Raw genomic sequence first — 22,714 nt, forward strand, 5'->3', positions numbered from 1 at the left:
TGTTTGTTGCAACTAATGGTTGAGTATAGTGACAGAATGTAACTGAGGAGTGCCTTTGTCATCGGGCAAGTGCTTGAATGTCCCAGGGGAGTCCGTAATCATGTCCTGCACTTACCTCAATTTCTCGATTAGTAAGGCTTGGTTCGCGATAATATTGACGCCTTATAAATTCTTGAGCTCTAATCTATGACTTTAGCTAGACTTAGTATTTGCCTTTAGTGTACCTTAAAGTGTTTATATTTAGCACGTGAACGCTGGGGTTAATGAGCGGTAATGGATATCCGACTGGAAGTTTGTGGCTGGCTATGTCTGCCTGAAGGTGTCGCGGGGAAGACAAACTGGGTGTTCAGACAATGGTGCACGTGTCCTGCACTGTAACATCTACTTTGTGTCTGAGGTGCTTGGTTATATTTAATCATCATCATCATCATCATCATCATCATACCATGTCCTTTTTCCCTCTTTTCATCGTGTTATTTTTTAGACACTTATGGCGCAGCAAGATCGAAAGAACAGCTGAATGCCTTGACATCGGATTTGGCGAGTGAAGATGGAGAGAAGCAAGCATGTACGTCGCCGCGAGATCTGCGAAAGGCGACCCTACAGGGACTTGCACCGCTGGGGCCGAATCTGAGAGTATACAACTAGTTTCGATGTGTCTTGCGCTAGTTGCGACCGCATAGTGGTCAGTGCGTCACATGTGGCCGGAGTGAGGAAGTGAGTGAAAGAGCTTTATTGCAGGTCAGGCGAGGACGGGGGCGAACTCGTCGCGCACCCAGCTAGTCCCACGTCGAGACCGGCAGGCCTAGCCCACTGGCCCGGTCGCGGGCACGCCGGACAACCAGGATTTGCTTGTCTGGAGCAGGGCTGCGCAGAAGCGAGTCCCACTCCTCCTTGCTGAACTTATGTCGACCCGCACTCCCACAGCATGTGTACTAGAGTGGAGCGTCGTCGTGATATACGTCGGAGTAAACCTCGTGTAGAACGGACAGACACGGATATGTGCTGGTCTGTAAGAGTCCAAAAGAAACAGCTTGCGCCCCAATTCTACTTGGAGTGAAGGAGTGGAAATACGCTTCTAGACATGTAGAAGAATTTCATAACCTCGTTGTGAGTAGGAGGAGCGTCCCTGTGGCCGTAGGGAGGAGAGGAGCGGGGCTCCTTACAGAGGAAGCGCGGATGGATGGATGTCGGGGAGGTCGCGCGCACCCTCGTGAGCAGACTCACTGAGGTTCGGGGGAGCACCCTCGAACCACCTTACGTGAGCGGGAAACCAGTGAATCGAATGATGCGCGAGAGCATACGGACTCGAGACGCTATGAAGACGAGCAGCTTGTTTGGCGATGCAACCCTTCTGAAAAGCCTTAACTGCCGTTTTGAAATCGTTATAGATCTCGCACATGTGGCCGGAAGCTCGGCGAACAATAACGGTGGTGCTGAGGGAACGTTGTTGTGGCACGTTTGGGAAGGGATCGAGGGAGGACAGGTTAAGGCAGTATATAGAAAGCACCTGCAGCGACGCTAGCTCGACAAAAAGCTATTCCTGTAAAAAAACAATGAAATATATTTAGATCCACTTGTCAGCGTACTTTTGTCATATCGAATGAATCGACGAGCCGCTGTTCCACGCCGTAGGAAATTATTGGTACGCATTCGATAGGTTACTTGAGGCATCTGCGGCTGAGGTGGAAGGTGGAAACATTTCTTTATATGTAATCATAGATTATTTTCCGCCGTAGCCGTGAACACTCAGAAGCTCGCGTCCGCAGTCGAGAGAAATTACCAACACGGTGCCTCGTGTCTATCGTAGGCCGACGGTTTCACGACATCAGTGCGCCGCCAACAGGAGAAGGAATGAGTACATATGGCCGTGTCTACACTCGGTGCCAGTCCCCAGGCCGAGACACAAACCTCGTGTTGTTCGCAGCCTTCGAGAAACGATGCGCCATTTGATAGGCCGGTATCGAATGCGTCTCCGGCTCCATAATGGCGGCGTCCGTTCTCTTTTCTTCTGTCGTTTGCGAGAGCGAGGAGTCACGTGAGAGTTGTGCGATCCGCAAATACCGAGCGCAAAAGTGCAAAAGCGCTCTGCCCCGTCAGAGCAAGCGCGGCTTTCGACGTTGCTTCCGAAAGTGGTGATCCTCCCCTTAATTGTGCAGCTTCGTGCGCAGTGTTCCTGCTGAAGTCTCGTTAAGGTGTCGGCAAATCAGTGCTGGTCGTCGATCAGTGTGAAAGACGAGCTCCTGCGCCGACTTAGAAGAGCCTTGCTGTTTGCTCAACAAAGTGGTTCCGCTGGCGTGTTGAATCGTCGTGTGCTTCGAAGTAAGTATAACGTTCAGATGTACGTTTTAGAGTGTGTGTGTATATATGTGTAGTGTGTCTGTTTGTGTACTTACCAGTTACCTTCACTCAAAACAAAGATCACGTACACGTGACGCCTGCAAAAAAAGAAAAGGACGTTCCACATCCGCCGTCAAGGCTGTGAGGTGTGGCGCTGGCTGACACTGCCGGGTGTTGTTCTAAAAGATAAACATAGAAAGTAGACTGGAAAACAGCGCCGCGTTAGCTCGATCGGTAAGAGCATCGCACGCATAATGTAAAGACGTGGGTTCGTGCACCACCTGCGGCCAGTTGTTTTCATTTCTTTTTTTTTCAGTTAATAAGTACGTGTAATTTCCCCTATGCTATCCTCCTTGGTGTATTTGTTGGCTTCTTATGATATTTACAACGAAGGCGCCAAATAAGACGACGGACGAAGGAAGACGACATGTCACAACCACGTAGGCGCACTAACAACTGAGCGTTTTATTTCTTGGCACGGGAATAAATAGCATGGAGGGCATGGAGGGAGTTGACAGCCTGTTCCTCGCTTTCCCTTTCCTGTTGATTGTATATATGTGTTCAAAACAAATAATGAATAGCTGCTCCCAAGAGTCAAATCATCAAGAAAAAACAGTGGTCAGTGCTCTTGTGATATGACTAATAAATATCGAGCCCTCGGTTTCCTTTCTTTTCGTTTAAAAACACACACATGTATGTATGTATGTATGTATGTATGTATGTATGTATGTATGTATGTATGTATGTATGTATGTATGTATGTATGTATGTATGTATGTATGTATGTATGTATGTATGTATGTATGTATGTATGTATGTATGTATGTATGTATGTATGTATGTATGTATGTATGTATGTATGTATGTATGTATGTATGTATGTATGTATGTATGTATGTATGTATGTATGTATGTATGTATGTATGTATGTATGTATGTATGTATGTATGTATGTATGTATGTATGTATGTATGTATGTATGTATGTATGTATGTATGTATGTATGTATGTATGTATGTATGTATGTATGTATGTATGTATGTATGTATGTATGTGAACTGGGGTTAACCGAGGGGCCAATCTTTATTTATCACATAAGAAGACAACAAACAATGACACCAAGGACAACATAGGGGAAATTACTTCTACTTACTAACTGAATTAAAGAAATGATAAATTAATGGAAATGAAAGTGGATGAAAAAACAACTTGCCGCAGGTGGGGAACGATCCCACATCTTCGCATTACGCGTGCGATACTCTACCAATTGAGCTACCGCGGCGCTGTTTTCCCATCCACTTTCGTTTCCATTAATTTATCATTTCTTTAATTCAATTAGTAAGTACAACAAGTTCCCCCTATGTTGTCCTTGGTGCCATTGTTGGATTCTTATAATATGACTAATAAAACTCGAGCCCCTCGGTTCCCTGTCTACTCAGGCATATATATACATATGGGGTCAGGCACGTACCCAGGGGGGGGGGGGGGGCGATGAGGGGTGGCCCCTTTCCTTCCCGCACACGCCACCACTCCTCACACATTCCTAAAGCGCCGCCAAATCAATGTTGAGACTTGACAGCTATTCAGCGGTCAACATTTTGCTGCCTTTTTCACTCCTTTTGGATAGCGGTAGTTATCGGCATCTCTTGGGGTGTGTAGGCCAGTTTTCGCATCGGTGCCCGTGCGATTAACTCGAGATGTGTTCATTTGTCACCATCTATTCAACGGTCACGCGCATCGCTCTTGCTTCCCTAGTTCAACCTTCTTTTTTCAGACTGATCCAGGGACCAGGAAAGGGATTCGGTTCTTAGTCAGGTGGTCTGTATGCTCGTGGAACGAGTTGTGGCCGTAGAAAACGCCATTTACGTTTAAATTTTCCTTTTGCTTCATTATTTCTTTGAGCGACGGCTCGCCACGACGCTGGCAGATCCCCGGAACCATATACCCGCGACATGGGTAAGATAAGGTGGAAAATAAAATAATGCGAAGCAGCGTTCATCATCAAACCCTGCAATAACCCTTAATACCATAAGCAATATGACTGTCACCTGTTACCTCATCTGGCTTTTCCCTAATTGCACAGCTCTCTTCGTGCAAAATTGGCAACTGGAAACAAGAGTCGCAAGGTGTTCAGAAATTAAGTGATCTATTGAAGGAGAGAGCCAAGGCAACAGCCAAGTAGCAAGGAAAAGCGAAAATTAACAAATTTAACCGTTGTTTATGGGATATTTAAGGATCACCACTTTTTTACTGAAGGAGGAAGTAGAGAAAATGCCGCCGGAAGTGGAGAACAGTTCCGTGTGTTTTGCATGACGCTTCTACAGTTATCACTCGAACCTTCTGACGTAGCCACTTCTCTGTTGTACTTATGTGGGTGTTTTTATAACCTTCCGCGGTGGACCCAGTATGTCTAGAACCGCACGTCCTGTGCTCTACGCGGTTGTGCGGGACTGGCGGCCACGCATCGTTACGCAACTTTCCAAATAACAATACGAGGGGTTTTTGGCACTTGGTAGAGTAGTAAACGAGGGATCCAAAACAACTGTGATTGTTAAGCAAATATATATTTCTCTATAATTCTTCCAGAGCTAATTAAAAAAATGCTACTATAGAAGAATACAACTTAAGTCTGCAATTAAGCCCTGCCGGCGCCCTCACAACCACCAGCCAATGTTCCTCCGCGAGGCTGCAAATAATTCGTACTTCAAACGTTTCTTCTTACCCAAATACGGCGGTAACCACAAAAATAATATTATTAGAGCCTAATTTTATACGTTTTCTTTCGCCTATTATAGTGGAATGACGAAAGTCTAATTCTTTATTGAACTGAAATAATATGGTTGCTTCGCTACAACTATTTATTGTCAATTTTCACTTCAGTTGGCAGTGAAGTTTCATGAGTAAAACGGGCTAACCAGCTAAATGAACTGTACCGCAGATTTTTGAAGAGTGAAATGCTGAGACTCTATACACTTTATCCACGTCTGTTGCACACATCATTGCTTCCGCTGATGAAAAGACTGTTCAAGAACTGCGGATGCTCCGGAGCTATCAAGTACGACGCCATTTTTAAAAGGTCGCATGACGATGATTTTGTTTGCTTGTGTGAATGGCTGGCGGAGTGACACAACCCCGCGCGGTCCGTGTGCCTTGGTTGCTAGCTGCTGTTCTTTTTTAAGTTGTATTCTACTATTGAAATATTTATTTTACACTTTCGCTTGTTTACTTGTTCTTGGCAGTGTTCTTCCTGCGCTTCTTTCTTGCGAGAGTCCATTTGATGTGGGTGCCAAGTGAAGGAGAGGTGTATCTCGCAGGCCTACCTGTGAGGTGCACCTTATTTCATTTTACCCCCCCCCCCCCTCCCCTCAGTTACATAGAAAAGTTACCTTGGGTGCTCCCCCCCCCCTCCGAAAAAATATCCTGGGTACGTGCCTCTATGGGGTGTTGGGGTGTTTATTACCATTGCCCATAACCAGGGCGAGCCGGCGAACCAGCTCATTGGATGAACACTATATATATATATATATATATATATATATATATATATATATATATATATATATATATATATATATATATATATATATATATATATATATATATATATATATATATATATATCTTTAGCGTCACGTTTAATGTCTCCCGCTCAGCTCAGTGCGTACACCATGCACACAGCAGGAATGCTGGTGCGTTTAGTACGCGTGCGCACAATGCTCATGCCAGGAGCGGAATGCGCAACGCTGTCCGCCACCGAGCGGAGCGTCGGCGGTGCATCCACTTGGCTTCGTCGTTTTTGCAGCCATGCGCACTCCGCATCTCCGGAAACGTTCCACTCCCCGGACGCAATACACACCTGCGCTGTCCATGGGCGTATTGCGCTGGGGTTTGATGTATAGTAGCGGCGCCTGGTGGCGGCGAGAAACGTCATCTGGGTAGTACCACCTTGGGTAGTATTGAGCCCTGGCTGTGGCGAAGCACGTTTCTAGCCCGAGTTTTGCGTCGATTTGCACTTTTTTCTGCTCTGTTGCGAGTGCGAAAAGGCTCGTCACTTCTCACAGACCACGCCGCCCACGCTACGAGCTGGCCGGAGCCTACAGTTTAACGAAAACGGACTCTACGTGTGCCGTAGGACGTAATGCTAGAATCAGAAGGAATCGGCGACGTCGATCCGGACAGACCTAGCTCAACCCCGAAAAAGCGTCACCGTCGTTACTGCTGCGTCGTGGGCTACCATGAACAAGAAGGCCGGAATCCCAACATCAGATTCTACCGTTTTCCTTCAAGGCCTCACGAAGCGAAGCGTCGGGCACGCTGGATAACTGCAGTTCGTCGCGCTGGATAAGCGAAACTTCGCGCCATGCTGACTGCTTCGCCTGTCTTGAAGCTTGCTTGATTATCTGCGTTGCTAAAATTCGGTCTTTTGCACCCACAGTCCCGACGGCAAACCGTGGGAACCAGCACCGAACACCAGGATATGCCATCGCCACTTTGTGGGCAACGAGAAAACAATTCGGCCTGTCACCCCGCGTTTGTGCCTACATTATACAGGTCAACTCCAACATCTCACTTCAGATAATCACTATTAAATGGCAGACCGAAATAGCAGCAGGCATGCCTGGTGATTCACGATTCGAGACCCGGCCACAGCGACAATAAACAATTCGACCGGTGCGATGTGGTGAAGTGACCAGGTGTGTGCAAATGACCACAAATGGTGGGGCTGATTCGGTTATAATTCACTACCCCACTACGAGCAGCACAGGTTAGAGTTAAATGTGCTCATCGTTGACCTCAAGCCAGCACGTTGAGGCAGCGTAGCTAGGTAGTATTGATTACAACACATCGATGTTCGAGCGCTGTCATTAAAAGCTACATCATGCGAGCAGTGCACGAGCTCGCGCTGCAGCGCGATTCACACGTACGTTACTGCGAGCTCATATGCATTGCATCAGTTATTTATCAGTTGCTAAAGGGCCAGATGGCCGCTACTACAGCGCAGGCATAACTACTTGTCTAGCGGCATGTAATCAACAAAGACTGCAGGAGGCCCGCCGTTTCGCGGCATGTCGAAAGACCGCTGCCGTCGCGGCGCGTACCGTCGTGCGCTCGAGCAGTTCCGTACGCATTATGTCTGCTTATCGCTGCTGTGAATTCATTGATAGCAAGCATTTCCTCGCGTTTGTGCGCCTGAATCTAGCAGCGTGCTAACCTTACCTGAAGTTCAACTTCGTACGCGACTCGCTTCACTTGCGATTGACACCGCGGTAAAACTTCGCCGCTTATTTCTGGAACAGCGTACACGCATTCGGCGTTGCATAATTTCTTGCCTTTACGCAGCGTGTCACCCCTGAAAAAATCTTCGGTGCCCGATATTCCCTGCAAGCCGTGGTACAACACAACCGAAGGTGGCGTGTATATATTGTAAACGTGCTTTCCGAAGCAGACGACCGAGCTTGGTACTACCCAGTTCAGGACAGAGGGCGCTTTTTAGCACCATTTTCGCAGCGCCCTCTCGGCAAAGCAGATGGTGGGACAGCTCGACGACGGCGGCGGCGCTGACGGCAGGAATGCGCCTCGAGCGATCACATAATTGCTGCCGCAATGAAACGTGTTTAGATTGGGGTTTAGCTTGATTCCCAAATGCGGTGTAATAATGTTTTTGTATGAACTATCCTCGGCCACGCGTTGCTAAATTCTACGATTTTGGACAAAGAGTACACAGGATGAATGCTGGAGTATATATAAACACACACACGCACACACACAAGTAGAGCTGGCAGCGTATTTGGTTTCATAGAGCACATACTGGGGAGAACCGCCGTAGCGCTCACGCCGGTTCACGTGCGACCATTTCGCATTTGCCAAGACGCGGAACAGAGAACGAGAAAAATGCCGAATTTACCACTGAGTGGTGTGTTTGAGCTTTTCTTGCTGTTGTGATTTTACTATCAGTGGCAATCCTTCGCCCTTCTAGTGAAAATGCCACCTTTTTATTATTGTTGACATAAACCAGTAAAGTCTCAAAAAAAAAAAAGAAGCGTGGGCTCCAGCGCAAAGCAACACATTTCTCCACCACGTGTTGCATACACCAGCACACATGGGTACTATCACATTAATGGTTGTAGATAGGAACACTCCTTTTCAGTTAAGGCGAGTGACGGTAAATTGATGATGGATAATGATATTGTACTCCTTAATCTTGAAGGCTTCAAGAATTTCTCTGGTAATTTGCATTTCGCCCCACAGTCAAGATTCGTTACAGAGCTAAATCAAAGTGGAACACAATCACAGCGACTGCAATGATGGGCAGAATGGCTATCCTTTCCTGACGCTACCTTGATTTTTAAGTTCCCTGAGCGTCATGTTTATATGTATTGTCCTGTTTGAGCAATTGTGTCTACCTTTCATTTAAACATAACATTTAACTTCCCCTATGTTTTCTCTCAGGCTTTATTGCCTGTTACTTCATAGGTTTATGGAGAGCTTGTATGCATATAGCGCTTACTCTTAGGTGTGTAATCTATCAATATGTCAGAGTTCTACATATTTAGATCTTGTACTTACTCAAATTTTATAATATTTTCACATTGGAAGCTGTCAGTAGCAAGGATATGGTATGCAATCTCATGAGGGCTTGCATCCGTGCGCGAAAGTTCTTTTCTGTGTCTCTAGAGACAGTGTTTTTGTTATGCTTTCTTTTCTTGTCACCATATGTTTCTGCAATATGTTTGATATTTAGCCTAACAGAAGAAAGACAGCTTCAAGACGAGTGATTTTCTTGGCATTTAAACCGACCTTTAGCGGCGACGCGAAGTTCAAGCGAACAATCAACACGTGGCATACAGACATCCCGAATATAGCCACCATGTATGTGTAGGTTGTGTAACTAAGGCCACGTGCTCTTTTATGGACGCTATAGAGCTGACGGCATAGAAAACGGGGGACTGAGTTCTGAAACTGCGATGAAAGTTGGAGCAGGCATTCGGGGGCGATGCGTCGGTGACTTTTCAAAACCTGTTTTCAATGCTGAGCGAATTTGCAGTTTGTGTTTGGTAATCGATGTTGGAATATTTTCGCTTGCTCTTAGCCTTTGTTTACCAACTCTTGCACCCGTAAGGAGAACGTATGTCTAAGCAAACAATAGAAAGGCACATTCGAATATTATATGATTGCTATCAATGGCAGCCGTTCAAGTTGTTTACTACCAAACCTTAAGGAGCGGATGAAATAAAAACACAAGAACATTGATATGCACTTAAATAAAGCTATAATTAATTTTATCCATGTCTGCCGAAATCCACAAGGTGGAGGAAGGTTTTGGAATGGAAGCTAATGTAGGCATCTACTTGCGCTGAAGAATGTGAAAACTTTTCCGAAAAAGCAATATTTGGAATTCGAAAGTGCTCTTGAATCCAGAAAGTGCACGCGCGCACGCTAACATTATCTGTCTGTCTGTCTGTCCGTCCGTCCGTCCGTCCGTCCGTCTGTCCTTCTTTCTTTCTTTCTTTCTTTCTTTCCTTCCTTCTTTCCTTCCTTCTTTCTTTCTTTCCTTCTTTCCTTCTTTCCTTCTTTCCTTCTTTCCTTCTTTCCTTCTTTCCTTCTTTCTTTCATTCATTCATTCATTCATTCATTCATTCATTCATTCATTCATTCATTCATTCATTCATTCATTCATTCATTCTTTCTTTCTTTCTTTCTTTCTTTCTTTCTTTCTTTCTTTCTTTCTTTCTTTCTTTCTTTCTTTCTTTCTTTCTTTCTTTCTTTCTTTCTTTCTTTCTTTCTTTCTTTCTTTCTTTCTGTCTGTCTGTCTGTCTGTCTGTCTGTCTGTCTGTCTGTCTGTCTGTCTGTCTGTCTGTCTGTCTGTCTGTCTGTCTGTCTGTCTGTCTGTCTGTCTGTCTGTCTGTCTGTCTGTCTGTCTGTCTGTCTGTCTGTCTGTCTGTCTGTCTGTCTGTCTGTCTGTCTGTCTGTCTGTCTGTCTGTCTGTCTGTCTGTCTGTCTGTCTGTCTGTCTGTCTGTCTGTCTGTCTGTCTGTCTGTCTGTCTGTCTGTCTGTCTGTCTGTCTGTCTGTCTGTCTGTCTGTCTGTCTGTCTGTCTTTCTTTCTTTCTTTCTTTCTTTCTTTCTTTCTTTCTTTCTTTCTTTCTTTCTTTCTTTCTTTCTTTCTGTCTGTCTGTCTGTCTGTCTGTCTGTCTGTCTGTCTTTCTTTCTTTCTTTCTTTCTTTCTGTCTGTCTGTCTGTCTGTCTGTCTGTCTGTCTGTCTGTCTGTCTGTCTGTCTGTCTGTCTGTCTGTCTGTCTGTCTGTCTGTCTGTCTGTCTGTCTGTCTGTCTGTCTGTCGAAACTATTGACACAAGCGCTGACTCGTAACTAAACATTTTATTCCACAAACAAAAGGGCTAAGTAAAATAAAGACTGCAACTACGTACAATAGATTGCACAGAACCATATAACAAGTGCAGTCAGCAGAGACTGACATTGGGTGCGATCTAGTGACACTCGAAATGGCTGATTAATCACCGCCAATGCCAAAACACTTCTGGAGATATATGACGAATTTCTCCTGTGATAAGGCGATCGATGCGTGGCTGACACAATTATTGCCCTCAAGTGAGATATGCAAGGTGTTTTTTTAGGCTACATGTTTTTTCACAAGAAGGCTATAAGCACAGCGAACTTGGCGTGTATGCAGCCGAGTTTCTAGGCGAGCCGGACATAGTCTGCCGCTATTACCGTGCGCTTCAGAAGACTAATTAAAACATATTAACCGTTTCATTAGTGTGTTGTGGGCAGTTGTGTACATGGCGAATTTGGAGGCAGCAACATATTGAGGCTCTCTAATTGTTTAATGAATCTTGAAAGTCGCACCTAATTCGAAATACTTATAATCGAATTTCAATGGTGAATCCAGGCAACATCGGAACCGGGCGCCGCGGCAGCGCAGAAAAGGCGGCCCCACCGTATCGTACCCGACCGAAAGGCCCCGAGGCGACGAGCGCGAGGAAGCTGGCAACTGAACGACTCGGCCAATCGCTGTTGCAGCTATACGGTTGCAGCACGCTTTGCCTGGAAAGCATGTGCGGCTGCATGTAGGGTCAGGGTTTGAAAATTTGCCATTTAGACAACTGCCTCCTAGGCACTAATAGAAAGGTTAATTAATTAATAGTTGGTAGTTAGTCTTCTGAAACTCATGTTATTAGGGGCCAAGTATGTCCACCTCGCCGAAACTCGCTTGCAAGAACACCACGTTCGCTGCGCTCGTTACATTATATAACTTTACTTATTACTTCACCGATTTCCATCGTAAGGTGGGACTTACGAGCGAAATCGTGGAAGCATTCTGTATCTCAGTTGAGGGCAATAATCGTGTCAGTCACGCGTAGATAGCCCTACTCAAGTGGAAGCGACATACCCCAGAAGTGTTTACTCTTGTTCGTTGTAATTCAGCAAAGTGTCAATTTATTGCACCCGATGGCAATCTGTGGTGGCTGTACGTGTTGATAGGTATCTCTGATCTGTAAATTCTGTTCTTGTGTGTTTCTTGTGTGCTTTTGCAGTTCCCTCTTTCTTTCTTTACGCGCATCTGTTGTTTCCACACTAAAGCATTTAGTTGTAAGTCAAGTCTTGTGTCGTCATCATATTCCGGTTCTTTGTACAAAACTCTTGGACATTTTTTTTCGTAATAAGAAAGCCTGCTTGCGAAGCCTTATCATCAGCCTATCTTATGTCCACTACAGGACGAAGGTCCCTCCCTGGGATCTCACATTACCCCAGTCCTGCGCCAACCGATTCCAACTTGGGCCTGCGAATTTCCTAATTTTATCACGCTACTTAGTTTTTCGCCGTCCTCGACTGCGCTTCCCTTCTCTTGGCACCCCTTATGTAACCCTAATGGTCCGCCGGTTATCTATCCGACGCATTACATTGCCTGCCCAGCTCCGTTTCTTTTTCTCTTAATGTGAATTAGAATATCGGCTATTCCCGTTTGCTGTCTAATCCACACCACTCTCTTCCTGTCTCTTAACGTTGCGCCTACCATTTTTCGTTACACCGCCCTTTGCGTGGTCGTTAACTTGTCGAGCTTTTTTGTCAGCCTCCAAGTTCCTGCCCCATATGTTAGCACCGGTATAGTGCATTGATTATACAGCTTTCTTTTCAGTGATAGCGGTAAGCTTCCAGTCAGCATCTGGCGATGTCTGCACACCAACCCATTTTATTTTTCTGTAAGTTTCTTTTTCATGATAAGGGACCCCTGTGCGTCTTGCGAAGCGATCACATTTTTTTCCATGTGATAGCTAGGTGCCACTGACTCGACGTTTATGGGGAAATAATAGCTGTGAGCTCGAAGGCGCTTGATTGTACGTCGAGTGTGCGGTCGAGAGCGCTTCTGCTGTGTTCAGCGTTGCTAGTGAAAACAGAAACCCTAGTTGACGCAGACCCTTTCGCAATTAAAATAGAAATGTTTAGCATACAGACTAACGGAATGGGTGCCAAGAGAAGGAAAAAAAAAAATGTCGAGGGGTGACGAGACGGTGACAGCAAAGACAGTCTTTAGTCGACTGACCGACTATAACTGACTCGCTTATTCATCTTGTGAAGGGAGATTTTTTATTGTTCTAAAGCTGTCGCAATAGAGAGCGCACAAATTTCTCTGGCACTGAAGGGAAAGCTAAACGTGCCTCTAGACCTTCTATACACATGCGTTACTGCGCCAAGCAATCCGGCAGAGTTTGACAGTGCTCTCTGCTTCCTTTCTCGTATGGCGGATCCTGAAACGGCGTTGCTTATTAATCGCCAAGATTTCACGCTTGCTAAAGAGCGGAAGGGAAACGTGGAAAAATAAAACTACGATTTTACGCTTATAGTGGTGCATCTTGTGCCCTGAGCAGACAGACGCGAATGAGACCGCGCAACTATATTCAGAAGGGCTGTCACGGCGTGTGCTTCGCCTTCGCAGCTTTTTCTTCCTTGCCAAAGAGAGTCGACCGCATGTATAGCAAAAGTGTAATGCGCTCGAATTACCCACGGTCTGCGGAAAAGGGTCTCCTCTTGTCTCTCTGCCGTCGCATGTACATCCCGACGACGTCCAATGCCAATGTCGCGCTGGAAGAAGTTCGTGACAGTAGATATCTCGCCAACCGGACGCATGCAAATTGTCTCAAGACATTCGTAGAGCGCACTCTCTGCTCGATGCCATTTCCGGCTGCGACGGAAATTTACGGGCGCGCGGGAGTGCCATCGAAAAGGTCACGGGTGAGAAATTCGACGTTTCCCATTAGGGATCCAGTAATTTTTTGCGCCGTGCGCGACTCCCTTTTCTCTCTTCACGCACTCCCCTTTCCTTTTTCATTGCTCAGATTTGTGTGTGTGTGTGTTTGTTTTCCCTATTTTCCTTTTTATTACTTTTTGTTTTTGCTCAGCGGATTTGGAGCTTAGATTATCAATCCACCCTTCCGCGAACGGAAACCCGCCGGATCGCGTCTGTACGCCGAGCACGCCGTGGCATGCGGCAGCGCTGTGCGGGAAGTTCATTCTGCCGCACCAAAACAGTACAGCGCTGTGGAAGCTGCAAAGCTTCAGATGAAGCTAATATCTCACACTGCAAAAAACAAAAACAAAAAAGAGGGTACAAAACTTTGAATTATTCGCTAACCAAATCATCAATTATGAACCGGACAGATTGCTTTAATGCCATTTCAATGATAAGATACCATCTACAGGCAAAGAGGCAAAGTAACGCTGAAATCGAGCTCGAAAACAGTAAAAGAAATTGCGGAAGGCCACTGGAAAAGCTGGTGTCACCCACAACAGCGGGGTTGTATACTACGACGACGATAACATCGAGGTCAACAGTGCAGGCGACACATTTTTGGTTTCCTGAGCGAAACAAGAATTATACGACAAATTTTGTCCTTTCTCATATTCCCATTTTTCTTTCGCTGAAGTTTATTGAATTACCGTTATTCACAGTATATCTGATACGCTTACTCTTAATTTCAAGATGTCCAGTTGCTAAATTGCTTTCAACATCATATTCTCCCCCAAAATTAAAAAAAAAAGAATTAAATATATTTAAACTTCACTTCTCCTTTTTCCCGTTCCCTGGCGGGTCCTCCAGTGTAGGTTGCTATATTTCGCTGTGAAACAGCTAACCAACGAAAGGGGCTAATCCTTGGACAACAACAACTCCAATGACGGGTCGACAATACAATCGCCAAGGACCCGAGATGGAATTCTGAGCGGGGACAATTTCATTTTCTCGCAAGTGCCATGACAAGCCCTGTCCAGCGAGCCCGCGATCGGGCCGGCAGGCTAGATCTGTCAGTCCCATCGTGGGATTAACTGGGTGAGCGCGTTATCGCGTTTTGCTGGACCCTTTATAAGTTTATTCCCTCACTCACCCTATCACGATGGTATGATTATGATAACTCTTTGGCTCGTCATGAATGAAATCACTGATAATTATAACAGCTATGAACTGCTGCAGAATGCAGTCACAGTGGCAGATAAGAACGCATATTTTGTTGGTGCTTTTATTACTGACTTCGCCCCGCATCTACTGTAACACGAGTACACTGGAAAGTGTGAATTAACCGTCTCTTATCAGACCATACAGCTTCGGTCGTTTTCGTAGCCTAATGTAACTATTAAAACATAATAAAGAGTCGTTTTTTTTATCTCACCGTGACTTCCATTCATGAAATACAAGTGCACTTTTCTCGTTTTGCGACATACTAAATTGTTCTCACGATTTTTAACCAACAGCCGTTTGCGTGGCCACAGTTGTGAAGTAACTATGCCATGCTTGAAGTAACACCTTTATGTTTATCTGTGGAAAAAGATCAGAATTTCACTGGGGATGGTGGGATAGTTGTCCTCTGAAAGGCAAGCACTCAGTATAATAAAGTTTTCGGAAAACATCGCTCTTCGGCACGCAAATTTCAGCAGCTTTACAGCTCGGTAAAGCTGCTGCAATTTGCCTGAAAAAGAGTGAACCTCCTATAAAAAGAAGTTGGTTACACTGAGTGACTGAGTTTCAGATTTTACCGCGGCAAGATTGCTTCAAATTGAAATCAGGACAAAAAGAAAAAGAAAGAATGCACGAAAAGTAACTCTCGATGTATGCCTCACGAACATTGAAACGACATTGAAACGACATACATGGCACTGAAACGATATTTTGCAGAGTGCACAAAACTGCATACCACTTTATTAGTGCAATGCAGTGTTCATTAGTAAAAAATATAATTTGTGACCTGTAGGACTGTCTCACTGAAAGAAACAAAATAAATCATGGGCTTCTGCGTGTCAATACGACAAGCTGATTATGAGAAACACCGCACTTTGGGACTCAGGATGAATTTCTACCACCTGGGGTTCCTTACCTTGCATCTATAAATATAAGTGCACGAGTGTTTTTCGGTTTCGCCACCGTCAAAATGCGGCCGCCGCGGTCGGGATCGAATGGAGTGCCAACTACATTCGCTCAACTTCCTCGATTCCAGCTTGAGTGGTTTTTACTTCTCAAATAAAGCAATGCTTAAGGAAGCGAGTTTGAGCGTACATAACGTCACGCCGAATGAAGATGTTAAATTGCGCTCAAGGTAGATTGAGACGGACAGGGAAAGTCGAGCAGAAGATAATTACGAAACTTGGTGACGGTGCGACAATGAGCATAGTTACAATTAATTGGCGAAAATGGGCTAATTTTAGACGAAGTAGCCCGCGGTCGTTTGCAGCGCGGCTTCCGACACAGCGTTTCTCGCACTAAGATCCGCTGTCTTGGATGTCAATTAACGAAGCGTTCATCGTCACGCTCTCTTTGCGTAGTCCTTGCCGTCCTACCATAGTCGCTGCAGGTGTCGAGATATTCACTATATTAGGGCTGTCGAAATCTGCTGTTATCTTTTTTTCGCCAAATATGCCACCAATAGCTAAGAAACTCGAATTCGCTGCACTCTAATAGAAGCACTTATTCGTCGGGGCCTATAGTTTTCTGATAATAAAAACTGCAAGGTACGTTTTTGCGTCCCCGTTAATCTTCGCGGACTCACTTGATGTGTGAACGACCATCAATAAGCCGGTGCAAATCATAGCTAAAACCCGTTAACTGGCCAGATAAGACTGAGTATGCCAACAATTTCTCGTTTGCGTTAATTTTACGGTATTTGTTTTAAATGAAAATGGAACCAAGTTTAAAACGCTTGAAGGTAAAATAGACAAAACACAGAATGTGATACATTTTATCCTTTGGCGAGATTAACGAGCAGAAAGTTGAAAAATTCATCGTTTCGTTACTTCCGACAAAGAGCAGGTAAATGTTACATTGGAACTAAAACGAATATTTACAATGACAAAATTGCAAATTACAAATTGCAAATCAGTTCGTGCAGTTTTTCTTTCTGTTAACTCCTGATGTGCCTGTAACGGCGGATAAGAAGAATGCTGCGCATTCTTCGTGAACTGTAGTCGACGCACGCCCTCTGCAAGTAGTTTAAGCTTCCAATGTTGCAAAGCACGCGTCTAAAAACAGACAAACAACAACAACAACAACAACAACAACAACAACAACAACAACAACAACAACAACAACAACAACAACAACAACAACAACAACAACAACAACAACAACAACAACAACAACAACAACAACAACAACAACAACAACAAATGAACAGAAAATAACCTTGGCTCTGAAAGGGAAGCTTTATCTGAGGAACTCCTATTTAATACAGGAAAACAGATAAATCGTTTTGCAAGATATTGAATATAGCAAACGTCACGTAATTTGTCGCATTTAACAGAAAGTATTAGAGCCTACAGCCATAAAGAGCGAAATACTTATTTAAATCGTCGGCGTTTTACCATACCATTGAAAATTGAAACAAGGCAAACCTACTTGGGAACTCGTATGTGAACAAGGATATTACAATTATGTAAGCTATACTTACGAGACAATTATTCAAAGAGTAAAAGAATGATGCATTATACACCGCTTCGAAATAAATGCCATCAATTTTTGAGTACAGCCACCACAAAACCACGGTAAATATTGTAACAAGTTTAAGTAAACCTTAAATTCATATATCACATTTGTACGCTTCAAATGCTTTATATACGGTTTGCATAACTTTTGGAGCTCTGAATTTGTAAACATGGTGCTTTAATACCTTTTAAACTGACAAATTTCCGGCAATTCTGAAGAAAGAAATAAACGAGGAAGCCCCAAATCAAAATTCTGCTGCATAAACTCGGTACGTTGAATTCAGCTTTCTCTAATAAGAGGAAGATTTAGCTCGAGTGCTCCTATCTAAATACGTCTAAAAGGAGAATTCGTTTTTCTCGGCAACTACTGCGACAAATTTGACGAGGTTTGTTGTGTTCAAACCAAAAACTTAACATTTAGTGGCTGTTGGTTTCAAATTTTTGATTTACGTCGTCAATTTTTTACTAAAATTTGACAGAAATCGCAAATATTCAGAAAACGAAACTATCAAATTTAAACTCAGCAATGAAAAACGACATCACAATTCTGTGAATTGCATGTCATAGTACATATAAAGCGCACAAAATTGATATGTTACACATGAATCTGAAAAATTTAGTAATGTGTCATCATCATCATCATCGGCCTATTTTATGTCCACTGCAGGTTGAAAGCTTCTTCCTGCGATCTCCAATTACCCCTGTCCTGCGCCATGTGATACCAGCTAGCGCCCGCGAATTTCCTAATTTCATTGCCCCGCCTAGTCTTCTGCAGTCCTCGACTGCGTTTCCCTTCTCTTGGTATCCATTCTGTAGCACTAATAGTCCAACGGTTATCTAACCTGCACGTTGCATGACCTGCCCAGCTCTATTTTTTTCTCTTAATGCCGATTAGAATATCGGCTATACCCGTTTCATCTCTGATCCAAACCGCTCTCTTTCTGTCTCTTAACGTTATGCCTAGCATTCTTCGTTCCATCGCTCTTTGCGCGGTCCTTAACTTGTTATCGAGCTTCTTTGGCAGTCTCTAAGTCTCCGCCCCATACGTAAGCACCGGTAAAATGCACCAATGTGTACACCTTTCTTTTCAATGATAATGGTAACCTTCCAGTCAGGAGCTGACAATGTCTGGCGTATGCGCTCCAATCCGTTTTTATCCTTTTGTGAATTTCCTTCTCATGATCAGGGTTGCCTGTAGTAATGTGTCAATGCAGCCTTTGCAGAACTCATCTACACAACGCAACAAATTCACGTAAGGTATAAATTGACATATCGAATTTGCCCGCTTTGATTGCTCTAATGGATGCCGTTTACAGAACCGCGATATCTCTTCTTGACGGAGAGCTTTTAATTTGCAAACTTCGTGCTTCCTTTTTCGAACTTTCGAATTTTTGACATTTCTTTCAACAAAATTCAGGCCCATAATCAAAATTTCGCTTCCGACAGTCACTAGAATTCAAGTTTCTGTCTCAAATGCAGCAAATGTCATTAAATAGGTACAGTGGATATCTAAGAAAAGCGTTTTTGCATTTTACATGTATTTGAATACGCCGCGTCGGAGGTGAACCCGAGCTAAAGCTTCCTCTTAAATGCAGCAAGTTTAATTCAAATCGCTGCAAAGGTTGTCGAATGAGGGCATGTCCCTTAGTTTTAAATGTATTTAAATTGGGAAATCGCGGTTGTTTTCGAGCCAATGTAATTCGTGCATGTGGACATTTCTTACAGAGTTTACAATATCGCTGATGTGCGGGTTAGAATGGTTACGTCCGAACACGAAGCTTTGCTGCAGTTCTTGCTGTGACTAGCCGGTTCTCCAACTCGCACACTGCACGGTATTGTCTAGGCGCCACACCAGCGACCAGAAATTGCCTTTCTGCCCCGCGCGCATTTCCCCTCGTCAGCTTGCCTCCGGCAGTGACGTCACGAATAAGGGAATGACGCAAAGCGGAGCTCGAACCTTGTCAGCGCACGAGCGACGACGACCTTATTTGGAACCAGCGTCGACTCCTCGGGGATTGGAGCGGGGCTACGGGGACGAGCAGTGCTCCCTAATACGACGGGGTTCCCTTTCGTTTTACGAAGTGAAAGCCAATTTAGAGAAAAGAAAAACGAGCGCACAAATAACAGGAACGAGGAAGGCACGACGCTCACAGTTGCGACTGATGCTTATTGGAAACCATCACGTCAGAATATATACATCACATGTAGGAACAAGCATCGCAGTAATTGGTTTAGGGTATTCTGATGCTTGCGAGTGTCTTTTCTAAGATTCAGAGCGTTCTGGATCTTCATTTAATACACAAAGAAATCGAGATGTCATGCCAGTACCGCTTTAACTGTCTCCCAGTCCTCCGAACGCCTAAGTCTATTCGATTAGGCCATATTTTTACTTAAAATCCTAGGAAAGCTCAGGGACGTATTCGCTTTTCAGCTCAGTCCACATTAACGGCTGGTGCGTTACGAAGGTGAAAAACCCGATTTTCTCCGTACTACGGTTCTACGTACCATGTAAGGAGCATCTACATTTTATGGAGAACGTAACCTTCTTCTCGCGTTTCTTGTCGTAAAAACAGCTTATGTGCAGCCACCACACTGACACTCCAATAGAACCTGCCATAATAAACACGTTAGGCAATATCCGACACAGTGCGACACGTTTATAGCCAGATACAACTTTAGAAAAAAGGGGAGGCCCCGGCCAGATGACCGAAGCGCGACAGCCGATTTCCACCGTGACTAAAATAGTCCCGCTCGAAAAATCGTGCTCCTAAAACGTGTAATTCTCGGTATAAACAAAGACTTTTGTATTTTGATGACTGGTTCAGTAAAGCTTTCATGTGCTACATCACATGCCGGATAGCGACAATAAAGTAACCCCGTGCCTTCTACAACGCTGCCCGTCGTCTGCTCTTTAGCTTCATTGCAAGTGACAAAAGTATAAAGAGCAGCTCTGCATGGCTTTTGCGCTTGTTTACATGTACACGGCGTATCTACTACTCGTTTTCCAAGCTTAAAATGAATCAGTTGCTATTGAAAAAAGTACATATATAAAACAATGCATTTATCACAACCATTACAAACCTGGGGCGAGAATACAGTCGAGGCGGGAAGGTACAAAAATGCTTCATTCATCGTTTTAAATAAATACTCTCGGTTTTAAATAGCATAAATTTGTTTTGTGTTTTCACAATTTCACAGCACGCATTCTACAGCTTGCGCGTGCAGTGAGTACTGGTGGACAGCAATCAATCGACGGTGCTACACAACGCTCGAACACCGTCGCTAGACGCTCGGCTATCTCACTGCTGACAATGATCGTTCACACTAAGTTAACGGCGACAAATCTTTGCGTTGAAGGCTTCTTCTGCAAATATTTTCTGTTGAGACACTCGTAGGTTTGTTTCATGCGCGCACACTTTTCTGATTTCTCCTGAGAATGGTTTTGCTTCATGACTTCACCCCGTCCGACGAAAAACGCAGTAACACAGTACACGAACACACCCGCCGCTAACTGTAGGCACCAGTCTTCGGAAAACTTTTCTTGTCGTAACTTCACTCGGGAGCGAAATAAAAGAACATGGAACAAACACGCAGGATGTGTGTTCGTAGCGGTCGCCACGGGATCTTGTTTTCAGGCAAAGCGTAGCGCAGCGCCAGCGATGCTCGCTGCAATGTTCCTTTGCCAGATCACGGCTCAGAATAAATGCACGCGGCATAAATGGCGCATCGTAAGCTCGCAGTAATATTTCCGGCATGATATACCATCACAAAGAGTTCTGGAATTCACTCTGACGAGGGGCTGAAGCACACAGCTGACGCGACCTCGCCCAGTTCGAAGCGCGGGCGGCCATTTTCTCCGTCGGCGGGCTCACCGGCCGTCCGGCTGATGACGTTAGTCCAGAGTGCGCGCCCATTGGTGGGTGATCGTGTGCTTCTGCCCTAGAGGAGTAAACGCCCCCTTGTTTATAAAGTTGTATCCGACTATAGATATTCATATTTCCCATGGGCAATCGAAATCTGGAATGCGTTGCCAAATGAAATTGTAGAATCAGATTCTGTCGATGACTTTGTCGCAAAATTGGAGCCATATTTTGGGTGCTCATGAAAGTATTTGAGCGCGTAGTTTAAAGATAATGAGTTGGTTGAATGATTGACGCTAGTGCACGTGTGATTGTATAGTGCCTTATGATTTCAAATGTAAATATTGCAATGTGCTGAATAGTGGTGTTTTATTGATCGCCGATAACTACAAGAATGTTATACAACTAATATTGCATTGTATTGAGCACCTTTTTTTATTCCTTGATTCATGAGAAACGAAGAAAGTGTCTTGTGTTGAATACCAGTGTTGTTGTATGGCAGTTTTCCTTTCTTTTTTATATTTTTTTCTTCTTTCCCTTTTTTTACTATTTTCCCATGCTCATGTGTATTTTTACGATTCACTTCCTGTTTGGGCCTGTGCAAAGGCTTACAGTATTGTTAAATAATATATATATATATATATATATATATATATATATATATATATATATATATCCCCTATGTTGTCTTTGGTGTCATTCTTTGGTGGCTTATATGATTAATAAAAATTGGGCCCCTCGGTCAGCCTCCGTTCCTTTCGTTCATTATATATATACATATATATATATATATATATATATATATATATATATATATATATATATATATATATATATATATATATATATATATATATATATACTAGCGAAGATTTGTGCACATGTAGCACGCAATGGAATAAGAAAGAGCCCCCCTCACTTTAGCAACTATACCATAAGTATACGGTGAGGGGGACCGTCATAATAGTGGTCAGACTACTATGTCGGGCCCCCTCACCTTGGTGAGCACCTTGTTTGAAATGTACCGCCTGCTTGTGCGCCATATTATGTAAATCATCACCAACAACAATAAAACGAGGATTTCATCTCGAAGAGGCAGTTGGCGTCGGTACGATAGAAGTATACGTACGATTGTGGTCTGATGGTTAGTAGAGTGGGCACGTAGGCATGGAAAAATTTAATTTATTAATGGAATTGTGCTTTTGGGACGTATATTTGTTAAAATGGGGATATTTTGGCATCACCTGTTTTAGGAGCGAGTAATTCAGTAGAAAACAAGGCCGGAAGGCTGGACGACAACAACGAGGAGTGTGGCAAGTGTCACAGACACTGTCCTGCTTGCTTGCTATCTTTTATTGGGCAAGACAGCTGCAGCACCGGGCCAACCACGGTCGCAAATCGTTCACCTCTGTTATACTTTATTTTTCGTTAACCAGTATGTTAAACTTCTCTTAATCAAAAAAGCGTGTTTTCTTTCTAGAGCGTTCTGGAAACTTCTCATTTTATTTGTGTACCGTCCTTCAAACTTTCTTT

At 44.1% G+C, this 22,714-nt stretch overlaps 1 protein-coding gene and 1 non-coding gene across 3 annotated transcripts in view; one reads left to right on the plus strand and one right to left on the minus strand.

Moving 5' to 3' along the window:
• Window positions 1-2,066: 2,066 nt before the first annotated feature.
• The window catches only part of LOC135920299 (ras guanyl-releasing protein 3-like), a 122,532-nt gene continuing 101,884 nt past the window's right edge, over window positions 2,067-22,714 (plus strand). For both annotated transcript variants that reach the window (XM_065454501.2, XM_065454508.2), the window contains exon 1: window positions 2,067-2,322. The gene's annotated coding sequence lies outside the window, so the exon portion shown is untranslated. The remainder of the gene's footprint in view (window positions 2,323-22,714) is intronic.
• Window positions 3,551-3,622, minus strand: TRNAT-CGU (transfer RNA threonine (anticodon CGU)). The gene has a single exon. It is a non-coding gene; the product is annotated as a tRNA-Thr (tRNA).

This window comes from Dermacentor albipictus, chromosome 10 (genome assembly GCF_038994185.2).
Source record: "Dermacentor albipictus isolate Rhodes 1998 colony chromosome 10, USDA_Dalb.pri_finalv2, whole genome shotgun sequence".
Classification (NCBI taxonomy): Eukaryota; Metazoa; Arthropoda; class Arachnida; order Ixodida; family Ixodidae; genus Dermacentor; species Dermacentor albipictus.